Source organism: Rhamphochromis sp. 'chilingali', assembly GCF_963969265.1.
Source record: "Rhamphochromis sp. 'chilingali' genome assembly, chromosome: 18".
NCBI lineage: Eukaryota > Metazoa > Chordata > Actinopteri > Cichliformes > Cichlidae > Rhamphochromis > Rhamphochromis sp. 'chilingali'.
Genome location: NC_137945.1, coordinates 29723985 through 29740704, shown reverse-complemented (window position 1 = coordinate 29740704; position 16720 = coordinate 29723985). Strand labels below are relative to the sequence as shown.

At 38.7% G+C, this 16720-nt stretch overlaps 2 long non-coding RNA genes across 2 annotated transcripts; both read right to left on the bottom strand.

Moving 5' to 3' along the window:
• Positions 1–5148: 5148 nt before the first annotated feature.
• LOC308386140 lies at positions 5149–10123 on the bottom strand. Its single transcript, XR_013969732.1, has 3 exons — positions 10018–10123; positions 6035–6141; positions 5149–5300 (listed from the first exon to the last, which is right to left on the bottom strand). It is a non-coding gene; the product is annotated as an uncharacterized lncRNA (long non-coding RNA).
• A 257-nt stretch (positions 10124–10380) lies between these two features.
• On the bottom strand, positions 10381–11085 carry LOC308386066. The gene is made up of 3 exons (XR_013969708.1): positions 10908–11085; positions 10547–10655; positions 10381–10441 (listed from the first exon to the last, which is right to left on the bottom strand). It is a non-coding gene; the product is annotated as an uncharacterized lncRNA (long non-coding RNA).
• Between the last annotated feature and the right edge of the window lie 5635 nt (positions 11086–16720).

The window sequence follows — 16720 nt, the reverse complement described above, 5'->3', positions numbered from 1 at the left end:
TGAAACAAAGTATAGGTTTTCATTATGTGAATAATTTTAAAATCTTAGCTCAAACGGCTGCAAAACCTGTTCTGTTTGCCCAGCACGGGGATATTGAGTTCTATAAGATAAAGCCATAAACATGTTTGTCTGAGTCTTCTATCAAAAGTTACAGCGATTTATATGAAGTTGTTCAAAAACGCTTTATTTCGCCAAGACAATGCGTTTCTCACTGTTACATGCATTTGAATGGGAAACTCGCCTGAAACAAAGTATAGGTTTTCATTATGTGAATAATTTTAAAATCTTAGCTCAAACGGCTGCAAAACCTGTTTGCCCAGCACGGGGATATTGAGTTCTATAAGATAAAGCCATAAACATGTTTGTCTGAGTCTTCTATCAAAAGGTACAGCGATTTATATGAAGTTGTTCAAAAACGCTTTATTTCGCCAAGACAATGCGTTTCTCACTGTTACATGCATTTGAATGGGAAACTCGCCTGAAACAAAGTATAGGTTTTCATTATGTGAATAATTTTAAAATCTTAGCTCAAACGGCTGCAAAACCTGTTTGCCCAGCACGGGGATATTGAGTTCTATAAGATAAAGCCATAAACATGTTTGTCTGAGTCTTCTATCAAAAGTTACAGCGATTTATATGAAGTTGTTCAAAAACGCTTTATTTCGCCAAGACAATGCGTTTCTCACTGTTACATGCATTTGAATGGGAAACTCGCCTGAAACAAAGTATAGGTTTTCATTATGTGAATAATTTTAAAATCTTAGCTCAAACGGCTGCAAAACCTGTTTGCCCAGCACGGGGATATTGAGTTCTATAAGATAAAGCCATAAACATGTTTGTCTGAGTCTTCTATCAAAAGTTACAGCGATTTATATGAAGTTGTTCAAAAACGCTTTATTTCGCCAAGACAATGCGTTTCTCACTGTTACATGCATTTGAATGGGAAACTCGCCTGAAACAAAGTATAGGTTTTCATTATGTGAATAATTTTAAAATCTTAGCTCAAACGGCTGCAAAACCTGTTCTGTTTGCCCAGCACGGGGATATTGAGTTCTATAAGATAAAGCCATAAACATGTTTGTCTGAGTCTTCTATCAAAAGTTACAGCGATTTATATGAAGTTGTTCAAAAACGCTTTATTTCGCCAAGACAATGCGTTTCTCACTGTTACATGCATTTGAATGGGAAACTCGCCTGAAACAAAGTATAGGTTTTCATTATGTGAATAATTTTAAAATCTTAGCTCAAACGGCTGCAAAACCTGTTTGCCCAGCACGGGGATATTGAGTTCTATAAGATAAAGCCATAAACATGTTTGTCTGAGTCTTCTATCAAAAGTTACAGCGATTTATATGAAGTTGTTCAAAAACGCTTTATTTCGCCAAGACAATGCGTTTCTCACTGTTACATGCATTTGAATGGGAAACTCGCCTGAAACAAAGTATAGGTTTTCATTATGTGAATAATTTTAAAATCTTAGCTCAAACGGCTGCAAAACCTGTTTGCCCAGCACGGGGATATTGAGTTCTATAAGATAAAGCCATAAACATGTTTGTCTGAGTCTTCTATCAAAAGTTACAGCGATTTATATGAAGTTGTTCAAAAACGCTTTATTTCGCCAAGACAATGCGTTTCTCACTGTTACATGCATTTGAATGGGAAACTCGCCTGAAACAAAGTATAGGTTTTCATTATGTGAATAATTTTAAAATCTTAGCTCAAACGGCTGCAAAACCTGTTTGCCCAGCACGGGGATATTGAGTTCTATAAGATAAAGCCATAAACATGTTTGTCTGAGTCTTCTATCAAAAGTTACAGCGATTTATATGAAGTTGTTCAAAAACGCTTTATTTCGCCAAGACAATGCGTTTCTCACTGTTACATGCATTTGAATGGGAAACTCGCCTGAAACAAAGTATAGGTTTTCATTATGTGAATAATTTTAAAATCTTAGCTCAAACGGCTGCAAAACCTGTTTGCCCAGCACGGGGATATTGAGTTCTATAAGATAAAGCCATAAACATGTTTGTCTGAGTCTTCTATCAAAAGTTACAGCGATTTATATGAAGTTGTTCAAAAACGCTTTATTTCGCCAAGACAATGCGTTTCTCACTGTTACATGCATTTGAATGGGAAACTCGCCTGAGACAAAGTATAGGTTTTCATTATGTGAATAATTTTAAAATCTTAGCTCAAACGGCTGCAAAACCTGTTTGCCCAGCACGGGGATATTGAGTTCTATAAGATAAAGCCATAAACATGTTTGTCTGAGTCTTCTATCAAAAGTTACAGCGATTTATATGAAGTTGTACAAAAACGCTTTATTTCGCCAAGACAGTGTGTTTCTCACTGTTACATGCATTTGAATGGGAAACTCGCCTGAAACAAAGTATAGGTTTTCATTATGTGAATAATTTTAAAATCTTAGCTCAAACGGCTGCAAAACCTGTTTGCCCAGCACGGGGACATTGAGTTCTATAAGATAAAGTCATGAATACTATATCTGAATCTTCTATCAAAAGTTACAGCTATTTATATGAAGTTGTACAAAAACGCTTTATTTTGTCAAGACAGTGGGTTTTAGAGTCTTTATCATTAAATCTCTGGTTGCTTCATTTTTCTATCCTATATCAGATATTTTAAAGGTTAGCTTAGGTAAAGTTCCATTCTCATGGTGAGGCAAAGTGCTTTATGTGTGTGTGTGCGTGTCATGAACGGCTATAAAAGGCCTATAATTAAAGAACAAAGCGGGGTTTGAGTTCGAGTTGCGGCAGACTGTCACTACTTGTAAATGGAACACAGCCTTCCTACGGCGGACAGCTAATAACAGGAATCGGACGCGGTCGAGCCAAGTCCACAGCAACCACCATAGCAACCGCCTAGCATGACCTTAAAAACATATTCTGTCTTCATAACTATCAAAATCGTGAAATGATTTGCAAAGTGTGAAAGTATTACAGCTGCAGAGAGCTATGGCGGTATCTATGGAAGCTGTTTACATAGCTAATAATATACGATGTAACCATGGAGACAGTCAGGTGATTGAGTGCACAGCGTCCACACTCTGCAGGGGGTAAAGACATTACTTCAATATTGTTTTATATTGATATATATTTGCCTTCTGTTGACCATCACCTCAGGTTCACCATTATAGTTTCAGCATACAAATGCACACTGTCTAAACACATTCAAAAACTCATGTCTCAGAGATAAGCACAGATGTTCATGTTTGTCATTAGAGTTTTATTTGTAAGAAAATTATGAACTTCATATTGTGCATTAAATAAAAGAACATTTCACAACTCTGAGTCAACAGAAACAGGTAACAGAAATGTCTCTAATGTGTACAGTGTAGTGTAAGCATTAAAAGATCATAAAGGAAAAACTAACATTTATGTGAAACTAATTGTAATAAAAAATGAGCAGGTGCTTTATAGATTTAAAAGAAAGAATCTGAAAACAACACTTTTTTGGTCTAAGTGATCAAAGTAGAAAACAGAACTGATGTTCAAGAACAAACCGTAGCTGCACTAATATTACACATCTCGATCGTTGTACTGAACAGACATGTTGCTTTTAAAACCACATGCAGTGTGTGACCATGACTGTTCACTGAGACCATGAACGCCACTTCGCTGAAGCATTCTTCTTCTTCTTCTTGCCATTAAATTGGAAGCAGAAGCAGCACGAGCTGATTTGATCTACTGAAAGGAAAAAGCAGAACATCTGAGTTGAAACCAGTCAGCTGAAATCATTAAGACAGGAACAAATTCAATGCAGTGTCTCAAGTGGCTTAGCCTGTTACAACTGTTGATACAAGCTAAATACGGTTAACACACAGTGTCAGGGAGCTCCAGTGTGGGAACTAGTGGCTTTAGGTTTGTAGTCATTTAACTTTCATCCATTCATTCATTTAATTCAGGAGGAAGAAATGCCAGGTTGGTGCAGGCTGGTTACATGCATTTGGTCCCATGCTGTCTTTAATTAAATGACTTGGTTCATTTTATGGCTGGGCTGTATGTGGGGTTATATCATGTTATTTGGGCAGGAGTACCTGTCCCCTGTTAGACTTAGAAAGTTTCTCCATAAGTAGAGTTTCTAACTCTTCTAGCACATCTGTGGCTGACAGCTTTTTGGTGGCTCTTTTTACCCCACACTGGTTGTGAGTGTGTAAATAGCCCCACTAGTTATTTTGGGTTGCAGTTAACTAGGGAGGAAGGGGTGGGTATGCCATGATTAGGTGAATAACAATTATATGTGATACATAAATTTCACAATGCATGCATATATCTCTATCAATTAAACCTGGCCTGAGGGCTGCCATTTTTTACATTCAGTTATTTCTCTTAGAAATGTTGGAACTAAATAATGAATGTGTTACAGTTAAAGTGAAACACTGGTCAGTGTAAATGGCTCATTGGGACACAGAAACCCTTAAATTAAACCTGATATCTAGTGTCAAACAATATCAAAGCTGTAAAAGATGTTTACATTCAGAATTTATAAAACTATGATTGTAAATAAATTCAAACAAGTGAGCTTTTCTCTTTGTGCTGAATATCAACACTGTGGTTTCTTAGACTGTAAGCTTTACTTTAGTGCAACCAGTTGCAGAAGCTGCCACTCCAAATGTCTTTTGATAACAAGAAAAAAATACCTTTTCAGTACACGGCCTGAAGTTCTTCTCCGAAATCTTCTGCAATCGGCTTTGTCTGCTGGTTTGAAGACAATAAACCATAAAAAAGATGATTTAGTCACTTTGTCTGTGTCATGCAGCTCGAATGTGTCGTGTAACGATGTTGAATAGCCGTCGTTATCCCTCTGCTGCGTCAGTAGGATTGTACTGTACAGCATCTCATTGATATGTGAGGAATGCTAATGTAACACGATAACAGACTTACATCATTAAAATATAAAGTGCAGGAGATATTTAGATATTTTTTATATTTATATTACATTTTATAGCTGACGGATATTACTAAATAGATAGAATTTACTAAATAGCTGGATGAACATGAAAAATATGTCTATAATAACAAATGACCATGAGAGCCAGTAGAATTAATTCAGCTGGACACTCAAAAGACGTCCTTAAATGCTCTTTAAGTGGCAGAACAGATGAACAAACAGTTAATCGCTTACTTGAGATGAAATCTGCTCAGCTACTTTGAAAACAGCTTCTAACTGGTTCCTCCTTTAACAGGATGACTGCTCAGGGGTAAGGCCATCATGCAATCCAGCAACCTTTATGGTTCTGCTTTGATTCACCAGGAACTATTAGGGAAACCTTCCAGCGCCTCCTGTGAAAGACACAGGCATAAACACACAAACATTTATTAACATGTTCCACAGTGTTCCAGTTTGATTTTCTTATCCTGTGGACAACAACGTACATGGATGCAGGTTTATTGTTAACTTTTGTAAGGTTTATTTAATGAACATATCCAGCTGCAGCTCCACTGTGATCCTGAACTGGATAAGCACTTAAGAAAATGTGTCAATAAATGGACAAACATCAACTTACTATATTTATCCAAACAGACGGGACCAATAATGCTTCGCTGAGTTAGAGACTTTAACAGACTCTTCTATGTAAGAATGTCTCGTGCTGATATACCTGCAATACTTGACAACAAAGGTTTTTCAGACTACATGTAGCTGTCCTCTATGTCAGCTAACACATTTACATTTATGTCACACTTATTTCTGCTTTCCCATTTTATAATTATTACTTACATTTTGATTAGATACCTTGAGTTTGTAAATGATCAGATTACATAATTGGAATACAATGTATCCAATTCAGGGTTGCGGGAGGATGAAGCCTATCCCAGCTGATACAGGACAAAGACAGGCTGCCAGTTTATTGCAGGGCTAATACAATATGTGTAACAGAAAATCCACTTAAATGTTTGATATTTCTTATAATAATCATAATTATGACTATTATTTAAAGGTTTCTTCATAAATACATTTTGATTTTTTATAACCCCTAAAATATAAACCTGAGCTGTTTCAGATTCTGACCTCTGACCTCAGTGACCTGGCTGTGTCCTCACTGCAGCTCCCTCTTGGAAGTACGTCTGCTTCTTGTCTTCCCCCAGTGTTGACCGCCTGATATCAAGATATCACGTACTGTAACTGAGGAACAAAAAAGGACAAACACTTGCCTTCATTTAAAAGTACATTCATACAGAGATAATCTATGGAAACACACTAGTTCACAGTTTGGGAGGAACCAGTTCCTGTGAAACATTTCTGTATATGAACATCATGTGGAGAATGAATGAAATGAGTTCTTCAGGTGACTCAGCAGTCCCACACTGACAAATGAAATCTAGTTAAACTATTAAGCATATTTGCTCTTCTGAAATCTGTGTTAAACAACAACAAACATAAATTAGTAACAAAAACTACAGCTGAGTATAGGCTTTACAAACCACCAGCAGCCATAATGCTAAATTTTAATCTTCAAATGTTTCTGAGCTGTCTTCAACCTGCTTTTAGCACATTAAAGTCTCAATAAATAAAGTCAATGCAGACTCAATCCTAAATGTTCAGCACACAGAGACACAGAGGTACTGTTTAAAGTTTAGTGTTAACTTGAGTCACTGATCATTCACAGTATTACAGAGTCTGGCAGTCTTTGCATGATGTCCACGTCACTGTAAGTTTCTAGCTAACTCTCAGGTGTGCCAGCAGGAAAGAGTAATAATAACCTGCATCCTGAGGTTTGTCATGCAGGATTAAAGGAGCCAAGCTTTGTTCACACAGCTAGGATTGTATTTTACACTGACCCTGGGTCAGTATCAACTTCAAGAAGACAGCTGTAACTGTTGATAGAAGAATCACACACACATATTTATGGCTTTGCCTTATAGAATTCAGCATCTCAGTGCTCAGGAAATAGGTTTTGCAGCTGTTTGAGCTAAGATTTTCAAGTTATTCACAAATTAAAACCTATACTTTGTGTCGGGCAAGAACTAAATTCAAATGCATGTAACAGTGAGAAACGCACTGTCTTGGCGAAGTAAAGCGTTTCTCATCAACTTCATAGAGCTTGCTGTAACTTTTGATAGAAGACTCAGACAAACATATTCATGGCTTTATCTTATAGACTTCAATATCCCCCCAATGTGTGTGTGAGTCTTCTCTCAAAATTTACAGCTGTCTTTATGAAGTTTATGGAAAAACACTTTATTTCACCACGTTCGTGCGTTTCTCGCTATTACATGCATTTGAATGGAGTTCTCGCCCGACACAAAGTATAGATTTTCAATTTGTGAATAACTTGAAAATCTTAGCTCAAACAGCTGCAAAACCTATTTCCTCAGCACGGAGATTCTGAATTCTATAAGGCAAAGCCATAAATATGTGTGTGTGTGAGTCCTCTATCAAAAGTTACAGCTGTCTTCATGAAGTTGATACTGACCCAGGGTCAGTGTAAAATACAAGTTATTCACATAATGAAAACTTATACTTTGTTTCGTGCAAGAACTCCATTCAAATGCATGTAATAGTCAGAAACGCACTGTCTCGGCGAAATGAAGCCTTTTTGTACAACTTCATGAAGTTAGCTGTAACTTTTGATAAAAGGCTCAAAGCAGAGGGATAACGACGGCTATTCAACATCGTTACACGACACATTCGAGCTGCATGACGCAGACAAAGTGACTAAATCATCTTTTTTGTGGTTTATTGTCTTCAAACCAGCAGACAAAGCCGATTGCAGAAGATGTCGGAGAAGAACTTCAGGCCGTGTACTGAAAAGGTATTTTTTTCTTGTTATCAAAAGACATTTGGAGTGGCAGCTTCTGCAACTGGTTGCACTAAAGTAAAGCTTACAGTCTAAGAAACCACAGTGTTGATATTCAGCACAAAGAGAAAAGCTCACTTGTTTGAATTTATTTACAATCATAGTTTTATAAATTCTGAATGTAAACATCTTTTACAGCTTTGATATTGTTTGACACTAGATATCAGGTTTAATTTAAGGGTTTCTGTGTCCCAATGAGCCATTTACACTGACCAGTGTTTCACTTTAACTGTAACACATTCATTATTTAGTTCCAACATTTCTAAGAGAAATAACTGAATGTAAAAAATGGCAGCCCTCAGGCCAGGTTTAATTGATAGAGATATATGCATGCATTGTGAAATTTATGTATCACATATAATTGTTATTCACCTAATCATGGCATACCCACCCCTTCCTCCCTAGTTAACTGCAACCCAAAATAACTAGTGGGGCTATTTACACACTCACAACCAGTGTGGGGTAAAAAGAGCCACAGATGTGCTAGAAGAGTTAGAAACTCTACTTATGGAGAAACTTTCTAAGTCTAACAGGGGACAGGTACTCCTGCCCAAATAACATGATATAACCCCACATACAGCCCAGCCATAAAATGAACCAAGTCATTTAATTAAAGACAGCATGGGACCAAATGCATGTAACCAGCCTGCACCAACCTGGCATTTCTTCCTCCTGAATTAAATGAATCCTGAATTAAATGAATGAATGGATGAAAGTTAAATGACTACAAACCTAAAGCCACTAGTTCCCACACTGGAGCTCCCTGACACTGTGTGTTAACCGTATTTAGCTTGTATCAACAGTTGTAACAGGCTAAGCCACTTGAGACACTGCATTGAATTTGTTCCTGTCTTAATGATTTCAGCTGACTGGTTTCAACTCAGATGTTCTGCTTTTTCCTTTCAGTAGATCAAATCAGCTCGTGCTGCTTCTGCTTCCAATTTAATGGCAAGAAGAAGAAGAAGAATGCTTCAGCGAAGTGGCGTTCATGGTCTCAGTGAACAGTCATGGTCACACACTGCATGTGGTTTTAAAAGCAACATGTCTGTTCAGTACAACGATCGAGATGTGTAATATTAGTGCAGCTACGGTTTGTTCTTGAACATCAGTTCTGTTTTCTACTTTGATCACTTAGACCAAAAAAGTGTTGTTTTCAGATTCTTTCTTTTAAATCTATAAAGCACCTGCTCATTTTTTATTACAATTAGTTTCACATAAATGTTAGTTTTTCCTTTATGATCTTTTAATGCTTACACTACACTGTACACATTAGAGACATTTCTGTTACCTGTTTCTGTTGACTCAGAGTTGTGAAATGTTCTTTTATTTAATGCACAATATGAAGTTCATAATTTTCTTACAAATAAAACTCTAATGACAAACATGAACAGCTGTGCTTATTTCTGAGACATGAGTTTTTGAATGTGTTTAGACAGTGTGCATCTATAATCTGAAACTGTAATGGTGAACCTGAGGTGATGGTCAACAGAAGGCTAATATATATCAATATAAAACAATATTGAAGTAATGTCTTTACCCCCTGCAGAGTGTGGACGCTGTGCACTCAATCACCTTATTCACTGTAGTAAACATGCACCGCTAGCTCAAGTGACTGACTGTCTCCATGGTTACATCGTATATTATTAGCTATGTAAACAGCTTCCATAGATACCGCCATAGCTCTCTGCAGCTGTAACACTTTCACACTTTGCAAATCATTTCACGATTTTGATAGTTATGAAGACAGAATATGTTTTTAAGGTCATGCTAGGCGGTTGCTATGGTGGTTGCTGTGGACTTGGCTGGACCGCGTCCGATTCCTGTTATTAGCTGTCCGCCGTAGGAAGGCTGCGTTCCATTTACAAGTAGTGACAGTCTGCCGCAACTCGAACTCAAACCCCACTTTGTTCTTTAATTATAGGCCTTTTATAGCCGTTCATGACACGCACACACACACATAAAGCACTTTGCCTCACCATGAGAATGGAACTTTACCTAAGCTAACCTTTAAAATATCTGATATAGGATAGAAAAAATGAAGCAACCAGAGATTTAATGATGAAGACTCTGGGTTCTGTAGTGACCTGAATGACTCTTTGCATACAATTTATTGAAGAGGACTTTAGAATGCACTTTACATTTAGACTGTTGCTGTTTAATTTTTTACATTGTTGCGGTGTTATGTCATGAATAAAGTTCACCTGCTGGGGGTTTGATGGATCAGATCATCATAATCAATGGGTCCTGAGGTGGGCGGGACTGTCTCTGGTGATGTCACCATGAAGGAACAGCATCTGGCACGTGTTGCTGAAACATCCCAGTACACTGGTGTAGTTTCCTCTCCAGCTGTTTGACATTTGACACTTCAACATTAAGGGGAAGCAGAAGAAACAGTGTTAGGTCAGGTGACCACATGGTTTCTAAAGTAACTGACAGGAAGTAACCAGGCCGTTAGAAATGGATGGCATGTGTTTATAGTTACTGGAGTTGGGTAACTCTACTTACCAAAAGCAGAAGCACACAGATGAAGGATCAGATGCTGAATGTTGCAGGACCATGCTCGTGCGGTGGTCATTCAGTGCTGCTCCGGCAGGTTAGACAGTCCAAGACTGATATACTGCCCATCTGAGAGTTTGAAAACACACATGCAAAGATTTATTTTGTATTACAGTCAAAGTTGGATGTTCATTTTTGTCCTTTAAAAATGTTTGTGTATTTGAAAGCGCTAACATTTAAGGATGACTTGGATCGTCTCCTTTAAAGGGGAGACAAGTGTATCCACTGATCCACGTCACTTTACCTGGATGATGACTCCTCTCCCCCTCACTCAGAAACGCTCCTAATATAACCAAGCAAATAAATAATATTGAAGATTTACTTACATCATTACAAAAACAGGAAAAACATCTCCCTTTGATTCTATTTCTCCATTCCTGCTGAACATCAGGCAACAAATATCTCAATAAATCACAGTAAAATGTAAAGCACATGTTTTCTCTGCTTTGTCTAACCTCTGCAGAGCCTCTGTCAAGAAAAACATATCTGTAAGCATAAAACAAATATACATTTCATAACACGTCACTGGACAAACCTCGGTCAGTTGATTTCCTCTGTGCAGTGCAGACGAACATCAGTCAGCAAGTCAAGGTGGTGAGATGGACTGGTGTCCTTTGTGACTCTGCTGGTTCTTCTGAGGAAATACCACCGTCTCTCCACACCGTCACCATCTGTGAGCACAAACTGCTGCTCTGCTCTGCCAGCATGTAGGAAATCACATATCACACACACAGGGGTGAAGAAACATTAGAACTCAACTTTGGATACTTTAGATCTAAACAGATCAAAGTAGCTCTTAGCTTCAACAATCAGTGAACAGACAAACAATGATACCATACTGATTCTGTATGAATACAATATGGTATTTTCAATACAGGTGTCAAATTAATTTACTAAAACTAATACAGATATATGTTGTTGTTTTTTTTTGATAAATTCGTTTGCTAAATTATAAGAATATATATTTTTTCATTTAACAATTGCAACTGAAAGAAATTAAATATTGAACAAAAATATATTGTCACATTCTGAGCATGCTCAGCATGCTGACAGACTTGAAGTTGCTACAGATTTTAAGAAGTGATAATTATAGGGAAAAAACTTCTCTTTTTCATCCGTTTAATCAAACATTTGATGCCTTAGATGTCTCAGTCCTATAGCATTCTGCAACTACAACTAAGCTGAAGCTTGGATTTGGCTGCAGGTGCCCTGTACATCCTTCTCAACATGTGGGTACCATTTAATCACACTTCTTCCTGAGCTTTGCTTCATCACAAGACCAAAGGTGGCATCCCGTGTCACGGTCATATCATCATCCAGAAGAAACATTTGAAGAAACATCATGGAGAAGAAACATTTACGCGCCTCCCGGTTTTGTTTTCTGATCCTGCAAAAAGACTGAGGACAACAAAGCCCAGAGAACACGAGATACACAACATCCAACATTCAGACTCAACAGCCTCCATAAATGAAGAGCACCAGGTTGGTTCAGTTATAGTAGATGTCATGGAATTTTTTAAATAAAGTCTGCAACACAGAAAGAGCTGTGATCATGCTATTTATTACTGTGCACAGGAGAGCAAACACACATCAAACATCACAGTTCAGTCATGTCAGCTCTGCCACTTCACGTGTCTCGCTATGAAACCTAACGGATCAATGGTTATGCTGTTTTGTGCCCTTGACGTTATCAGCACCTGTAAAGGGAGTTGTTTTCTCAAACTGCTGAAGTAAGTTCATCTAGTTTTAGAAACTTTCATTGAACAGTCTATAACAGTGTCACAACTAAGCATATGCATAAGCACTTAAATGCTTTAAATGAGAATAACATAAAATTTCTATTACAGGAGCTAGAGCCTGTCCCAGTAGTCATAGGTAGAGCACACCTGGACAGGTCACCAGTCTGTCAGAGGACTAACACAGATGCAGCCTGACTCAATCCTAAATGTTCAGCACACAGAGACACAGAGGTGCCGTTTAAAGTTTAGTGTTAACTTGAGTCACTGATCATTTGCAGTATTACAGAGTCTGGCAGTCTTTGCATGATGTCCACGTCACTGTAAGTTTCTAGCTGACTCTCAGGTGTGACAGGTGTGCCAGCAGGAAAGAGTAATAATAGCCTGCATCCTGAGGTTTTTCATGCAGGATTAAAGGAGCCAGGCTTTGTTCACACAGCTAGGATTGTATTTTACACTGACCCTGGGTCAGTATAAGTATCATACAGTTTAAACGAAGCACTGAAACTTGCACATATTTATTACAGATGCACTGAAGGTAATCGAGATATTTGCTGTCAGTCTGTGGCTGCGATTAAACACTTTACTGGAAACTTTATTAACTAGTAACTTCGTCAGTCATGACAGAAGCTAATATTTCTGTGCTAACATCGTTTAAACAGTAACAGCTTTACTCCAATATAAGCTAACGTTTACACCGTAACTTTAAGCTAGCACCATAAAGACGATAAAACACGTAATAACATCTACAAATGCATCTTAAAGCTGTTATATTAGCACTCGGTGTATTATAACCACATTAACATTATTGACACTCGCTGGTCTGACTTTTAATAGTCATTCTATAAATGCTGTCCGTTTAAACGGTCTTACCTGTAAACACTGCTGTATCCACCGGATTGCAGCCAGAGTGGATTCTGGAGTCTTCCCACGCTCCTGTTAGTGATCCTCCATCTGGATGGATGATAACAACCTTCTGAACAATCTAGCAGGAGATGGTCCATATCTAGGGGATATGGACTGATTACAGCCGAAGCGGGTGAATAAAGTCACCCAGTCGCTAGCTGTGCGATTACCCAGCATACACCAGCACAATATTAGGCACAGCACCACCATAGACATTTTCAGTGGTTTTGAATGCAGGACATGGTTATCTTACCTTGTAAAATGCATGACAATAAAACAGCTAACCACCATAAAATGGTATTGTGTATGTATGTATGTGCATGTGTGTGTGTGTGTGTGTGTGTGAGAGAGAGAGAGAGAGAGAGAGAGAGAGAGAGAGAGAGAGAGAGAAAGAGAGAGAGAGAGAGGGGGGGGGGGGAGAGATCAAAGGCGTGCGCTTATGTTTTTTCTTGATCAAGAGTGTGCCTCCTCTCTCTTATTGGATGTATGGTATAGCATGTTTATTCAGGTGCACCTTTGAAGTCTATGAAAATACTTTGCAGCCTGGGCTGAGTGGTCATTTCTGCACAGACACAATGAAGCGTGCACTCAGTTTAGAGGAGGCTGTTGCTGCAGTTTTGCACTCTCCACAAGCAGTGGAGATACTTCTGACAGCGAAGAAGAATTTTTGCCAGGCACCGAGGAGCTTTGCAGCTCATGTGCGGAGGAGGAGAAGGAGAAGGAGGAAGAAGAGCAGGAGGAAGAGACAAGACTGGAGGATGGCCAGTGGAGATCTAAAAATGGAGAAATCATGTGGCAACCCACACACGAAGAGGTCCTGCCATTTTTTCCTCCCCCCATTTTAACCCCAGGACCAACCCATTATGCAATTCGTATAGGATCAGCAGCCCTGTGAGCACTTTCCATCTTTTTTTGCAGAGGACATTATGCAGCTAATCCTGCATTTCACCAACCTGCAGGGGCAACAGGTCAGTAAAAGACTGGAAGGACATAGATGAGGCTTACATGGGGCTTGTGATGCTGGCTGGCCTGTACAGGTCTCAACATGAAACGACAACAAGCCTGTGAAATGGGGAGACAGGGCTCTTCTGTTTCATGCTACCATGTCAAAAAAAACAAAAAAAAGATTTGAGCAAATTAATCGGGCAGTAAGATTCGATGATCGTCTCTCCCGTCCAGGGCGCTAGGGGGGGGGGGGCAAGGCTGTGGTTTCCTACATCCCCAAGCAAAGAAAAAAGGTTGTCTTATTGAGCACCAGGCACCGTGAGCTACAAATCCAGAACTCTGGGAAGAGAAAGCCCCACATCATCCTGGATTATAACAAATGCAAAGGGACTGTGGATCATTTGGACCAGGTAAGCACAATTATAAGTAATTTATTTGCCAAATTGTTCACCGTTTCTCATTGTTATAACTGGTAAAGTCAGATAATGTGATTATAATAGTTTTGATATGAGATGATAGTTTTAGACTATGATAGTTTTGATAGTTACAGTAAGGAGGGGGGTCCAGTTTGACGCCCACAGGCAGGAAGAATCTCTTGCTTATGGCTGTATAAATCTGTTCATGTCACCTGATCATTTCTTTTTGTTTTGCAGGTTTGTGGCAACTACTCCTGCCGTAGAAGGACACGTAGGTGGCCCATGTGTCTGTTCTACCACATGATCGAGGTGAGCTGCTATAATGCTTTCATTCAAGACAGCTGTAACTTTTGATAGAAGACGCATATAAACATATTTATGGCTTTATCTTATAAAGTTCGATATCCCCGTGTTGAGCAAACAGGTTTTGCAGCTGTTTGATCTAAGATTTTCAAGTTATTCACAAAATGAATACCTATACTTTGTTTCGTGCGACAACTCCATTCAAATGCATGTAATAGTCAGAAACGCACTGTCTTGGCGAAATAAAGCGTTTACAACTTCATGAAGACAGCTGTAACTTTTGATAGGAGACTCAGATATGCGTATTTATGGCTTTATCTTATCGAATTCAATATCCCCGTGTTGAACAAACAGTTTTAAAGCTATGTGAGCTAAGATTTTCAAGTTATTCACAAGATGAAAACCTATACTTTGTTTCGTGCGAGAACTCCATTCAAATGCATGTAATAGTCAGAAACGCACGGTCTCGGCGAAATAAAGTGTTTTTGTACAGCTTCATGAAGTTACCTGTAACTTTTGATAGAAGGCTCAGACACACATCAATATGGCTTTGCCTTATACAATTCAGCATCTCCGTGATGGGGAAACAGGTTTTGCAGCTGTTTGAGCCAAGAACTTCCAGTTATTGAAAAAATGAAAGCCTATACTTTGTTTCGTGCGAGAACTCCATTCAAATAAAAGGGTTTACAACTTCATGAAGACAGCTGTAACTTTTGATAGGAAACTCAGATATACGTATTTATGGCTTTATCTTATAGAATTCAATATCCCCGTTGAGCAAACAGTTTTAAAGCTATTTGAGCTAAGATTTTTAAGTTATTCACAAAATAAAAAGCTATACTTTGTTTCGTGTGAGAACTCCATTTATGTTACGCCCCTAATCTAGGCGTGTAGGTAAGGTTGGAGGAGAGAGAGACAAATCCCCGCCCTGGTTCCAAAGCCAAACATCCAAACCAGTTGTGAGTAAAAAAAGGTGATTTTATTTAAGGACAAGAAGCATAGCTCCAGGGTGAGACCAGGCCAAAATAATAAACAAAACCAACTAAGACCCACCAGAAAAGACTAACTAAACCCTAGGAAAGAAAAAGAACAAACAAATGACAGCGCTATCCCTCGCTCCCTGACCAAGAAAACAGGAGAAAACGATTCCAAAAGAAAAGGCAGCTCACCCCTTCCGCTTCAGCCCACGAGTGCCTAAGCTCTCAGCTAATGCACTAGGAGCGGCTTTTACAATTCACCCTCACACAAATACACAAGATAAGCACAGGCTGGGAAAACCATGGTCAGGACCGCGACGGCTGTCAGGCTACTCGCTCGTTGCACACACTCTCTCTCTCTCTCTCTCCCCTCTGGAGCTGTCAGAGCGGCTTTTTGAACGTGGTCACCTGTTCCATGGTCCAATCAGCTGCTCACTACTCTTGATTAGGGGAGGGACCTGTAAAGTGTCTTAAACACAGTAAAGAGACACATGTCTCGCATGTAATAGTCAGAAACGCACTATCTTTGCAAAATAAAGCCTTTTTGTACAACTTCATGAAGTTAGCTGTAACTTTTGATAGAAGATTCAGATTTACGTAGTTATGGCTTTATCTTATAATATTCAGTATCCCCGTGTTGAGCAAACAGGTTTGAGCTAAGATTTTCGAGTTATTCACATAATGAAAACCTATACTTTGTTTCGTGCGAGAACTGCATTCAAATGCATGTAATAGTCAGAAATGCACTGTCTCGGCGAAATAAAGTGTTTTTGTACAGCTTCATGAAGACAGCTGTAACTTTTGATAGAAGGCTCAGATTTACGTATTTATGGTTTTATCTTATAGAATTCAATATCCCCGTGCTGGGAAAACAGATTTTGCAGCTGTTTGAGCTAAGATTTCCAAGTTATACACATAATGAAAACCTATACTTTGTTTCGGTCGAGTTCCCCATTCAAATGCATGTAACAGTGACAAACGCACTGTCTTGGCGAAATAAAGCGTTTTTGTACAACTTCATATAAATAGCTGTAACTTTTGATAGAAGACTCAGACAAACATGTT